Source organism: Benincasa hispida, chromosome 1 (genome assembly GCF_027475165.1).
Source record: "Benincasa hispida cultivar pf3 chromosome 1, pf3_genome.v1.1, whole genome shotgun sequence".
Taxonomy (NCBI): Eukaryota; Viridiplantae; Streptophyta; class Magnoliopsida; order Cucurbitales; family Cucurbitaceae; genus Benincasa; species Benincasa hispida.
The window spans coordinates 89,522,726-89,536,665 of record NC_143478.1 but is presented as its reverse complement, the minus strand read 5'-3'; positions in this window follow the sequence as shown (position 1 = coordinate 89,536,665).

Sequence of the window (13,940 nt, the reverse complement as noted above, 5' to 3'; positions counted from 1 at the left end):
CACGAATGTGTTGAGTCATTGATTTTAGCCATCCATATTCTCAGCTAGCCTCGTGAATTGCAAGAATTTCAGCATGATTTAAGGAAGTAGCCGTTATGGTATGTTTCACTAACCGCCACGATACAACAGTTCCTCCATATGTTAATAGATAACCTGTTTGAGATCTAGCTTTATTTGGTTCAGATAAATATTCATAATTTTCATAACCAACTAGATCAAAATTTGATTTATTTGAATAAAAAAAAAAACTCATATCGACATTCCTCGGCGATAACGGAGTATATGATTAATTCTATTCCAATAACTTTTTGTTGGAGAAGAACTATATCTAGTTAATAAATTTACTGAAAATGCAATATCTGGTCTTGTATTATTAGCAAGATACATAAGTGCACCAATTGTACTAAAATGTGGTACTTCAGAACCAAGAAGTTCTTCATTATCGTCTCGAGGTCGAAATATATCTTTCTTTACATCTAGTGAACGAACTTCCATTGCAATATTCAATGGATGTGCTTTGTCCATATAAAATCTTTTCAAAACTTTTCTTATATAAGTTGACTAATGAACAAATATCCCAGCTGCAAAATGCTCAAAGACAAAAAAAATTTTTTTTTGAGATCTTTCATCTCAGATTCTTTATTAAAATATTCTTTTACCTTTAAAAGCTCTTCAGGAGTTCTAATTAAATTTAAATCCTCAACATGTGCAGTTATAATTGCAAATCCTGGTTGTGATTTCTTTATAAAAACAAACGGACATATTGAGTTATTTTGATGTCATTCTTTCAACAAATATCTACTTAGGCAATTGTTCACATTTGTCCTGGTTGTTTCAATTCATATAATGATCTCTGTAATTTTATTGAATACAATTCCCAGGAATTTGATTTATATGTTTGAGGTATCTTAAATCATTCTAAGATTATCATATAAATATCATTATCAAGAGATCCTTATAAGCATATCGTGACTACATCTATAAGATGCATGTCTATACTTTTATACATAGTCAAACCAATTAAATATATTAGTGTAATTGCATCCACTGCCAGAGAATATGTTTCCTCATAATCAATACCAGGTCTTGTGAAAAATCTTGTGCAACTAGTCTTTCTTTATATCTTGTGACCTCATTATTTTCATTTATTTTTCTCGAAATTTCCATTTGTATCCCACAAGTTTGACACCTTCTTGTGTTCGAACTACTGGTCCAAAAACCTGACATTTTGAAAGTTAGTTTAATACTGCCTTGATTGCTTCCTTCCACTAAAGCAAATCTTTTCTATGTCAACGTTCTTCAACAGATTTTGGTTCAAAATCCTCATTTTCATATATAATATCAAGAGCAATATTATATGCAAAAATGTTATCAACAACTACATTATTTTGGTTCCATCTTTTTCCTGTCATGACATAGTTTATTGAAATCTCATTATTATCTTTAGGTATTTCACCTTCTTCACTAGTCATGTCAAGGATTTCTTCATAGGTATTTACATCTTCAACCAAGTCTTCTTGACTATTAATTTTTTTTTTTCAAGGATTTTTATCTTTGGAACCCACTAGTCTACTATGCATCTAACATGTTCTAGACTCATTAATGACAACTTGTTGTGTTGAGATATCAATTTTCGATGGAACATTTGTAGCTGGTTTATGTGATTTAGTTACTTTCTTTACATCTTTAAATGTATTTGGCAATTGATTTGCTATATTTTCTAAATGAATTATCTTCTAAACTTTAAGTTCATATTGATCTGTATGGGGATCTAAATGATAAAATAACGATGCATTCCTTATAATTTCTTTTTCCAACTTCTTAATTCCTCCCCTCTAATGTTGGAAATTTTGTCTCAATAAAATGACAATTAGCTAATCGTGCAGTAAATACATCACCCGTTAGGGGTTCATGATATTTGATAATTGATGGGGAATTATATTCAACATATATTTCTAACCTCCTTTGAGGACCTATCTTAGTACGTTGTGGTGGAGAAATTTGAACATATTGCACATCAAAAAATTCTTAGATGGAAAATATTTGGCTCACAACCATAGACTAATTGTAATGGCGAGTACTTATGATAAGCTACTGGCCTAATGCATACAAGTGACGCTACATGCAAAATAGCATGTCCCCATATAGATGTAGGAGCTTAGCTCTCATAAGTAATAGTCTTGCAATTAATTACAAACGTTTTATAAATGATTTTGCTAAACTATTTTTCGTATGAGCATGAGCTACAGGATGTTCAACACTTATCCCAATTGACATACAATAATTATCAAAAGCTTGAGATGTAAATTTACTAGCATTATCAAGACGAATGATCTTAATTGTATAATAAAAAAAATTGTGCTCTTAACTTAATTATTTGAACAAGTAATCTTGCACATGTAAGATTTCGACTTAATAATAAGCAAACGTGTGACCATTTGCTTCATGCATATATTAATACCATAAAATATCTAAATGGTGTACTTGGTGGGTTAATAGGTTTGCATATATCACAATGAATTTGTTCTAAAAATGCAGGGTATTCAATTCCCACTTTGGCTAGTGATGGTCTAATTATTAATTTTTCTTAAGAGCAAGCATCACATGATAATTCATTAGATTAAAGAATCTTTTGGCTCTTTAATAGGTGTCCATTTGAATTTTCAATAACTTTTCTCATCATTATAGACCCTGGATGACCTAATCTGTCATGCCAAATTATAAATATATTTGGATTCATAAACTTCAAGTTCATTGTTGCATATGTTTCAATTACTTGTATATTAGTATAATATAATCTAGAAGATAAAGCAGAAAACTCTTCCAATATACGTTTTTCATATGAGACAGTAGATATGATATAAAGATATTAAAGGTGGAAACAGTTCGGTTTGGTGGTCAAACCGAATTGAACCGAATTTTTTAAAATGTGAAATCAAACCCGATTTATTGGTTCAAACCGAACCGTACGGTTCAGTTTCAAATTTGATTTTGGCATTTTTAAAAAATTCATGTTATATTCTTTTTTAATTAAAAAACGGTTCGGCTCGGTTCAGTTTTGTTCTTTAAATTAAAAGTGGTTCGGTTTTAAATTCGAATTTTACTCTTTTTTAATATATAGATAAATATATACACATTAGTTAAAAACGGTTCGGTTCGGTTTCAAATTTGGTTTTCAAAAGTGAAACCAAACTGAACTGAATTTATTTGGTTTCAAAATTTCTTCAAATCGGATCGAACCGCATTTTCGGTTTCACTGAGTTTTCAATTCGGTTCAGTTAGATTTTTAGAAACGGTTCGGTTTTTGCAGTTTGAATGACTACTCCTAAAAGATACTTCATATTATTCTTTCTATCAGTCTCAATATGATAACCATTGCAACGTATATCTTTAAAACTATGTAGATTTCTTTTTGACTCACTAGGGAACAATGCATTGTCAATCATAAATGTAGTTTCTCTAGGCAAAATAATATTTGTTTTTCGAAACCCCTAATTAGGTTTGCAGATATTGTATTGACTTTTGCTTCTAGTATTGTCAGTTTGAAAAGAATATTTTCTACTTATAAGTATTGCACGTGTAGTTGCACTATCTGCCAAATAAAAATCTTTTTTGCTCATTTTTTAATCACTGAACATATGAAAATGATCTATGTTTCTTCATTAAAAGAAAATAATTACAATAAGAAAAAATATTTGGAATATACAAAAGTTAACATTGACAAACTAAAAGACATGAAAATAAAAAGAACGAACAACATTAATACTAAATATTCTTAAAATAAAAAGAAATGCTTGTTATGACATCATTGTACAAATTTTCTCTTCAGGAGATTTGAAAAAATGTGTTACATCCAAATCAAATATATTGGATGGGTTAAATATCTCATTATTCTAGTAAGCAAAATTTACTTCCACATTTATCCCTTTTTTCCTTTAGGCAGGCTTGATAGAGATAAACTAAATGTTTCGATGTACGACAGGTACGTGACCAATGCCCAGTTATTCCACATCAGAAGCATTTATATTCAACACTTTTGAACTCTTACCTTATGGAGCTTTTCCTTTGTGATCATCATTTTGTGTCATTCTTTCGAAATTTCAATGATTAGAACAACCATTACGAAAATAATAATTATTTCTTTCCCTACCACCGTCATGACCACGACCTCGACCACAATTATTAAAATTCACAGCATTTACTTCAAGGAATGATGTTGTTTTAGTTGGTCGTGATTCATGATTTTTTTTATCAATAATTTATTATTTCATTCAGCCACGAGAAGACATCAGATGAGTGCATAATACTTTTAAAATATTTCACTCGATATTGCTACTATAGGAGCATATTTGAAATGTAAAAAAATGTCTATTCTAACATATTGATATAAAATTTTGGAGCCTCAAGTACATCCATTTATGACGAGCATTAGGAAGAAAATTCTTTTTCAGATGATCACATTTTTATGGCATCCAGGTGTATTTTGGCATCATACACTAATGACAAATAATTATTACCATTAATATCAAATGCTACAAATTCTAATGTTGTAATATTTTTCATAGTAACACTATTACAAAATGTTATATTTATATTAGAAATTTAAATATACCAAATATGTAAAATAACATTTAATTTATTAATTATAACGAAAAGAGAAATACCGACATACTTTTAGGACCTATCTTTAGCAAGGAAAATGATAGGAGCTTGTGCTGATAACGTGTTGTGAATTTGAGGAGCACAACGGGAACATGGATACCAATAAAATAGACTATTAAAATAAATATAATATAATATATAAAATAAATAAATAAATAACAAAATATGAAATATGAAAATTTCTCAAGATTCTCCACTTTCTCCAAAAATTCATAGATTTTGATTTTGTCCAATGTATGCATCATAAATGATCACTTATTTATAGGGATTTTGACAAGTAGGATGTGTACATTTTGACACCAAGCATAGGTTATTGTATGACATATGGCCAACACATGTGGTAATGGAAGGAGGACACTTGGCTTTTAACACTAAGCTTAAACATCTATCTAACACATATTATAATATTTATAATAAGTGGATCGGGAGCTCTATCTCGCTCATTTTTCCATAATATGAAAAATCTATAAGAAAAGAGAAGATAAAAACATAAAAAGAAAGGAAAATCAAAACAATAGAGATAATATGATATTTGAAAAAAAATACAGAAAATTGAAAATTTGAAAAAAAAAAATAAGGATAATATATTAGATTTGGAAAAAATACAAAAAAAAAAAAAGAAATAGAAAATTGAGATGAAGAGAGATGAAAAAGAACAAGATTTGGTTCTATCTCAAGATTCAAACAAATAGGGGCAATTTTGTCGGCTATATTCCGATTTGTTGATACTCAAATATAGAAATGACAAAATTTAAGTACGGTATAATATAAGATATCGATGAGAGCATTTTAGGATTTCAAAAAAGCAAGGACGTGCATTATGTAAACCCTCCTAAGCAAGTTAGGTTAAACTTGGAAGCTTGAGGTGAAGACTAAAACATAAGTTGTAGTTAAGCTTGGTTAAGAAGCTCAAAAATTTGACTAAGTATGGGAACTATGTGTGGAAGCCATGAGGCATTGGTGTGAAGACTCAATGGGTGATGACCTTGTCAAATAGAGGTTATGTTAGGCTAGTTATTAGCAGAGTGTGCTTGCCATAGGTTGGTGTAGGCATGTGTTGATCAAGGCCCTGAGAAGTTGTTGAGCAAGGGGTGCATGCAGCAAGGCAAGTTAACGTGTGAAGCAATGGCATGGCTGGGTGAGGGTAAAAGTATGTTGTCTAGGTCTTAGCGTGATGCTAGGAAAAGGCATTACAGGCTAGGAAGGCCAAGGCATGCATTGGCCGAGAGGAGCATGCGGCCAAGGGTTACATGAGATGGTCGAGGGCCTTGCGCTAAGTCCATGTGTTGGTCAAGCATGTTGAGGTTAGGAGGGTTGATGCATGGCAAGAATAGGCCTTAAGCAAGGAGACTTGTCTGTTGGCTAGACATGGTGCGCGTGGAGGAAGGCCATGTGTCAACTCTAGGACTAGGCGTTAGAAGGCATGTGCGACCAATTGAGAAACTATGTGTTGGCCTAAAAGTAGGCGATAGCCAAAAAGTGGATGCGTTCAAATAGGGCCAAGCGGCTAAGACAAGGCTATGCGATCAAGTGAGGCCAAGTGAATTTAGATGTTGGGTGAGCTATGCGATTAAGGGAGGTGTTAGGCGATCATATGAGGCTATGCATTGACATGGGGCTATGCGGCCAAGAGGGGCTATGCGTCCAAGAGTTGTTATGTGCTGGTTTGGGTAAGCTTGGGGAGCAAGTTTAAGATGACAACAAGTTAGGACAAATGGCTGAATTTGGTCAAGTCTGAGTTGAAGTGAGGATGAGGTGGGCACACTACAGAACATGCAAAAAATGCCTATGCGTTGGTTTAAAGAGAGGACACTTCAAATGCATGCAAGGAGGTGGTGTCAAGAAGGAGGCATTGGCATATGTGGGCTGAGGGCATCTGGACATGCAAAGGAGGCGCGATGTGTCAAGATTTGGAAGGTTTTAGATGCTTATAAATAAGGAAATTTGGGGCTGATAGTTCTCATAAATTACTCGCACAAATCAGGAGAAATTAGTGTGAGAGTGTTAAGATTTGAATGTAGAAGATGACCTTGGGCTGCCATTGAATTTGGCATTGTGAGAAGGGAGGAATTTGCATCGGAAGATAGAAGGCCCAGTTGGACACATAGGCCAGGTGCCAGCACCATCGCCTGTCACCCAGTGCATACGTGTGTGTCCAGTACTAAACGTGCACAGCCCAGCGCACGCCCATCGCAAGGCACGCCCCTAGATGAGGTGGATGCCTGTCAGTGCACATTGTAGAACATTGGGATGTTGCAGTTCGTTATCTGAAAAGTTGTCCAGGACAAGGAATTCTTCTTCGCTCCATTTGTGATTTCTCTCTATTAGGTTAGTGATATTCTAATTGGGCAGGTTGTCCCCTAACTCGTTATTTTCTTACTAGTTGGCTCGTATTTCTTGGCGGTTCTCCTATCTTCTGGAAAACCATGAAGCAACAAACGGTGTCTCATTCATCAGCTGAGGCTGAGTATCACTCCATAGCTTCTATTACGTCTGAACTCACGTGGCTTAAAGCATTACTTAAGAGTTTTGAGGTAGACTATCCTTGTTCAATAAATTTATTTTGTGATTGTTAGTCGACATTACATATTGCTCAAAGTCCTATTTTTCATGAACGCACAAAACACATTAAGGTAGATTATCATTATGTTCGTGATGTAGCTCAGAATGGCATAATTGCTACACGTTATGTTTCTACCAATGAGCAGCTTACAGATATCTTTACGAAGGCATTAAGAAAATAACAATTTCTTTATCTTCTTCACAAGTTGGCCATTTGTGATCCTCATGCTCCAGCTTGAGGGAGGCTATTGAGAAATATATTTTCATGCTCATGTATGAAAATATATTTTAATTTCAGTCCATTATTAGACTGTGTATATTAATTTGATTCTAAATGAAAAAGCAAGGGAAAACATGGTATGTACTAAAGTACAAAATAAAAATATTTATCTTTCTTCATATAAGTGAGATGGAAATTGAACCACATAAATACATATACAATGTAGTTGAAAAATCGAGCAACCAATTTCAACATAGTCAACCCTAACACAAATACCTATGCACTATACTTAAAAATAAATACAATGCAATTCAACCAGTACTTAAGAAGGATGCAAATTATTGTAAGAAATATGGATGAAATCATCTTAATTTTCAATAAAAAAAAAAAAAAAACTAAATGACTACCAAATGAGACTCGAATATTGACAATTATCCTCAATGGAAAATTGCACCAAGAGGTACAACCTATCTCGGAATAGGCTACTAGTACTAAGACGAGCTACTGCATAGACAGATAATCCAAACACTCTGCCCATGCAAAACGCACGCCTTTATTAAGTGACCTAAAAAGAGCCAAAAACAAAATTTAAGAAGTTTCATAGGTTGGAAGAGATTTGAAACTCCCCACCCATAGAATAAGGAAGAAAGACCTCAAGCCAAGCTACATTCACACCCTTCACACTATCAACCTTCCCTTTTCAAAGATAGGAATAGAGCATATGGCAGTCCAACTCACCAACCACACATGCAAGGCATGAAGGGAAAAAGTAACACTCAAGCCTTTTAGTTTTAGCCATTTCAGCAAAAGGTTTGATGCAATTAAGGTATGAAAGGGAGGAAATAGTGTATGTAATAATTAATGTGAATGAGCTTTTTTCTTGTATCCTAAAACTTTCTTTTTTAGTTTAAACTAAGGCTTTTTTTTTTTTTTTTTTTTTTTTGAAGAGGAAAACTAAGGCATTTTTGTCAAGAAAAATAATGGGAAAGTTAAAAAGGAAATTATCCAATATATGTATATTTTGGACAGAATAAAGTTAAGTATACTTTTTGTACTATGGATAAAAGAAGCTATAATGTGGTAATTTTTAGATACATTTTTTTGTCCTTATATTGTTAGTAAATTTTTGTGTAATCTTTTGTCGATGAGATGTGTCTTTTCGAGTGTAGGTATTCATCCAAAATATAATATAGGTGACATTTCTTCTTTTCATTTTACAAATATATTTATATATATTTCAAAATTATAGTTTTAGATTGAATAGATGCAATTGATACTAATGGTATGCAACTCTTTGAGTGTACTTGTTTGATGAGCATCAATTAATGCAATTGATGTCAAATGTAATTGATCGAATGGTGGTGGTAACACATCGAACTGGGCTTCCTTTCATGTATGTGTGAAATACATACATATAGGGGGCATTTGGCCCACTTAGTAAAATTAATAAATCTACAATTAATATGCTTGAGTTAACAAGTTTGTGTTTTGGGTGTAGAGTTGTAAGATTGAGTTCGTTGATTATTGTAAAAAGTAGATTAAGAAAATAAGATTGAGTTACTGGTAATATGAAAAGTAGAGATAGAAGGAAAGATGGAGTTCCCGGATAAGTAAGAAAAATATTTTTAAAAAAATGGGAAGATGAAATTACTCGATAAATATGCAAGTTCAATATTATTTATTATTTAATTTGGGTTGTCTACACCAACTTAATAAGTTGGTGGTCAAACGACCTCATAGTTTAAAGAAAGAGACTAAAGTATGTGATTATGTTTTTAATTAAAAATAATAATTTTCTTATAGTTATGATTTAGAAAAAATGACCAAATCTTTAAAGAGACAACTTTAAAAAAAATGGGAATTTAAATTATAAACGTGTGCATACGGTCCATTTGGATCAACCAGATAAAAGTGTTTTTAAAAAATCATTTTTATTTAAACTCTTTTAATAAAAATGGTTTAAAATAAATTTTAAAAATGTTTCAAAAGTTTTTTTTTTTTTATATATGAGCGGTTATCAAATACTTCAGCTTTTTCCAAAATGACTTATTTTCAAACTTAAACATTTGAAACTTAATCAAACACATCCTAAATTAATTATGAATTGTAATTTTTTCCCTTCAAATTTAAAGTAAAATTTTCAAAACTATTAATAAAATTTAGATCACTGAACTCCAAAAAAAGGTTAGCTTTCAAATTTTAATTTTAAATGTGTATTAGCTTTTAAAAATTAATTATAATTTTTTAAATTATAACGTATTAAAAAAAACATAAATTTTATGAAGATTAAAAAAACTTCAAATATTATTTAGTCAATTATAAAAATACCTTTTAGTTACTTTAATTTAAAACTATAAGAGAATATTTTTCATCTTAATAGTCATAGAAATTAATAGAGCGAAAGAATTAACATAGAAATGCAAAAGAAATAACTAGTGTAAATTTCTTTTGAAAATGATCAAACTAAACGTTTCATTCCATATTAAAAAAATAATAATAATAATAAAAAAAAAAAGATTCATAGTACACTAGAGGTAATGTTCACAAACAACCACTAAAAGAACAAGGAAAAGATACGGATTACTCAAACATAAGCATAAGTAACTTACACCTTCAACACAAGCTTTAGAAAATTCAGGCTTCCAAATCTTACCTTCCAAACATAGCATTTGTGATTATAAGGTTTTAAAACACCTTCAAATAAGCTTAAGGCTTTTGATTTCAAACCCTATGTGACCTCAAAATTTTGATTTTCTAAGATAAAAGGATTAATCATATAAATTAAGATTTCTATAAAATATATCATAGTTATCTGTTACTTTTTTGCTCTACACTATAATATAGTTGAATAGCTAATTTAATTATTGAAAAAAAATCAATTTTTGTAATAGGTCTCAAATTAAGGGTGAACATCAATCGGTCGGAGTCAATTTTCTGACCAATTACCACCGAATCAACTACGGTTAGTTTAGTAAATATTCAAACTAACCTTGATCATTGAGGAGTAAAATTCGGCCTTATTCTTTACAATTTTTTCTTGAAATTTTTCAATTTGGAATTTTTTCAGACCAACATCGATTGACCCCTCTCCTTCTCTGACCGATCAACTTCATTTTGGTCAATCGACTTAGTTTTTCAGTCTATCATGCTCACCCTTACTACAAGAAATAGAGGATCTCCCGACGTTAAAAACACCGTCAGGAGTCCACTAATCAGGAGATATGCTATCTCCAGACGATGTAAAACCACCGTCGAAAGTTATAAGTAACTCCCAACATTGGTTACCCTTCGTCAGGACTTCTGTTAAAATATGGCATAACTTTCAGCGGGTTAATTAACGCGTCGAGAATTATGTGTAACTCCCAATGTCGGTTCTACCACATCGGGAGATAGGCCATGAACTTCCGATGAATGAATTTATTTGTCGAAAGTTATGCATATCTCCCGACACTTACATTTTAAGCGTCAGGAGATAGCCTTTAAAACTTCCAGACCAGATCTGGAATTCGATTTTACAACATAGCTAGGATTTGTGCGCCGATTTCTTTCTACCAAATTTCGTTGCCTCTCATCGTTCTTCTATTTTGTTGCCTCTCGTTGGTTCTCGTCAGTCGATCGTCGTCATCGCCCATCGATCTTGAAGGTAGGGATCTCTTGGTCGTCGATCGAGCATCACCGTTGAGCTTCTCTTGCCGGATTTCGTGGTGGTGAGTAGGGTCGTTGAGCTTCGGTCGAGCTCCCCATTGAAGGTAGAGTCGTCGTGGTTTGTGTATCGTGTTGTATGTGAAATTATGTTATCGATATCTCATTGTAGTTGTTTTTGTGATTTAACTTAGAATTAACTTAGTTCTTTTTTCCTTTTTTGTAGATATAGAGCATTCTTGAAGTTTTGTAGGGGCGGAAAGATTTGTTGGAGAAGATTAAAGGGTGCATTATTGATTCTGGAGGAGGTGATCCATTGAATCCTCAGGTTTGTGAACTGATAGCTATAGAATCTTAGAACAATGATTCACCAATGATCTAGAGATCAATTCTAGATTATTTACCACTTTCTTTCAATTGTTGGAAAAATATCTGGCATGTCAAATTGTCAAAGAACTTTCATATTTGAAGTTTATATCATAATGTAGGATTTAAAGGTGAAAATTTAGTAAGAACTGGTTATTGTTCTTCAAATATCATATGATTTCAACTTCAATAACTATTTATCCTTTTGATCCCTCTCTTTTTATCTTTCATGCTTTTTGTTTAAATTAGATTAGAATGATTGTGTCTATAAGTTTTCTTCTTGATATGAATTTTCAATGTGATCTTGGTCGCCATCACCGTTTGCGTGTTTATTTATAGATTTTTGGATTTTTCATGTGAACTTTTAAAAAGATTAATAGACTTTTTAGAAACTTCTTCCGCTTTTTATTCATTATTTTTTTTGTATTTTTCCCTTTAATTTCTTGTTCTTGGTGTTTTGTTTTCTATAATTTATAGTTGAGAAGCGCATCCATAAGTATATAATAATTCTATTTTTATTTCTATGAGCATATGTAAGCCTCTAAAAGTTAACCACCATTCATTATGTACACAACACATGTTATATTTTGTTTTGGATTATAAGTTGGGTCAGAAAAGATTTATTTTTAACGATGAATAAAGAATAGATCAAACTTAGAAATAAGTTGTCGGTCGAGTATAGAGAATGAGTATCCCAATTTTTAGATGTGGCAAAGTTTCATATTAATGATTCTAGACGAACAAAATGCCCATGCAAAAATTGTATGAATTCAATGTGGGAGCCATTAGAGGGTATGGAGCGGCATCTATTAACATATGGAATATCCCCCTCATACTATGAATGGATAACACGGAGAGTCAGTCAACTTATCTAGAGGTTTTGAAAGACATACAACTTATTCAATACATAATGATGAAGAAATTAACATAGAGTGTAATGTTGTTGAAGAGAATGAAATATTGAATCTTATAAACGATCTACAAGTTCTAAGTGAAAACGAATATGCAAATGAAGAAGGGATCAAGAATGAAATATCCTCTAATGATCAAGAAAGAGATACCACAAACTTATTTGAAGATTTAATGGCCGAAACATATAATGAACTATACCCTAGTTGTTCGTAATTTTTGTCTTTGAACTTTTTAGTGAAGTTGATGCATATCAAAGTTCTAAACGGCTGGAGTAAAAAATTCTTTAACATGTTAGAATTGTTAAAAGCAGTGTTTCCAGCTAGCACCACTATACCTATTTCCTATTATGAAGCTAGGCGAAAATTGCATGACTTAGGCCTAGGTTATGAGTCTATTCATACATCAAATACGAATGTGTATTGTATTGGAAAGAATTTGCAAATTTACAACAATATCCAGTTTGTAGTGAGTCTCGACACAAAGTTAGTGATGGCAAGGGTAAAAAAATCCCACATAAGATATTACGTCATTTTCCATTAATACTGAGATTAAAGTGCTTGTTTACATCGAAAGAATGTGCTTCTAATATGAGATGGCATAAAGATAAGCGAGTTAAAATGAAGGATGTGTTACGACATCCAACTAATGCAGGGGGTGGAAACATTTTGATCGTGACTATCATTATTTCACTTTAGATCCCAGAAATGTTCGTTTAGGATTAGCTACTATCTCCCAATAACAGTTCGAGTGTTGGCAAATAATTTGATTTAGATGACGATGATGACTAATCATATATCTATTTATTTCTTTCTCTGTCTACACATATTTAATATTGATTTTATATTGTTTTTTTTTTTTTTTTTGTATAGATACGATGTCATCCCCTAATAGGCAACATGAGGCAGAGGAAGAATTCCAGAAGAAAGAGATATATCTAGGCAATACAGGATCTTTTGTGGGTGACACTTCAAGTTAGTATTCGTACACATCTTCTATTGACTGAAATATATCCTAAACTGTTTTAAATTTTTATTCCTCAGATAGTAGCTCTCCATCCACTAGGAAAAATGTGAGCATTCATGGAACATCGAATTGAAAAGATACGTCAAAAAAATGGGAGAATTCCAATCGTGATCAAAGAAGGGGAGAAGTCGATTTGTTAACATTCTGTATGATTTAGTAATGCGATCGGTGTCATCGTTAGATCTGTATTTCCAGTACAATGTCATACTTTCACTGATGTTCCACACGAATTTATAGAATTGGCTAAGAGCCAATTGTTGGTAAGTTTACAAGTTTATTCTTTTAGATTGTCATAAACGTCATATATGCTAATTATTCCTTAATTCTTTTGTAGCCTCATTTTGTGCTTAATTTATCCAATCAAACACTTAAAAAAATTTATCGAACATCAAATGCAAAACTCGTTCAAAGAATTCATAGTAGATTTGCACAGACATAATAGAAAATATAGCAATCCTCAGCAAGCACATGTCAACTCGCCTAGCTGGCTTAAGAATAGACCAGAAGATTTGCATTTTTTGTGTGACCATTTTCAGAGTGAAGAATTTCAGGT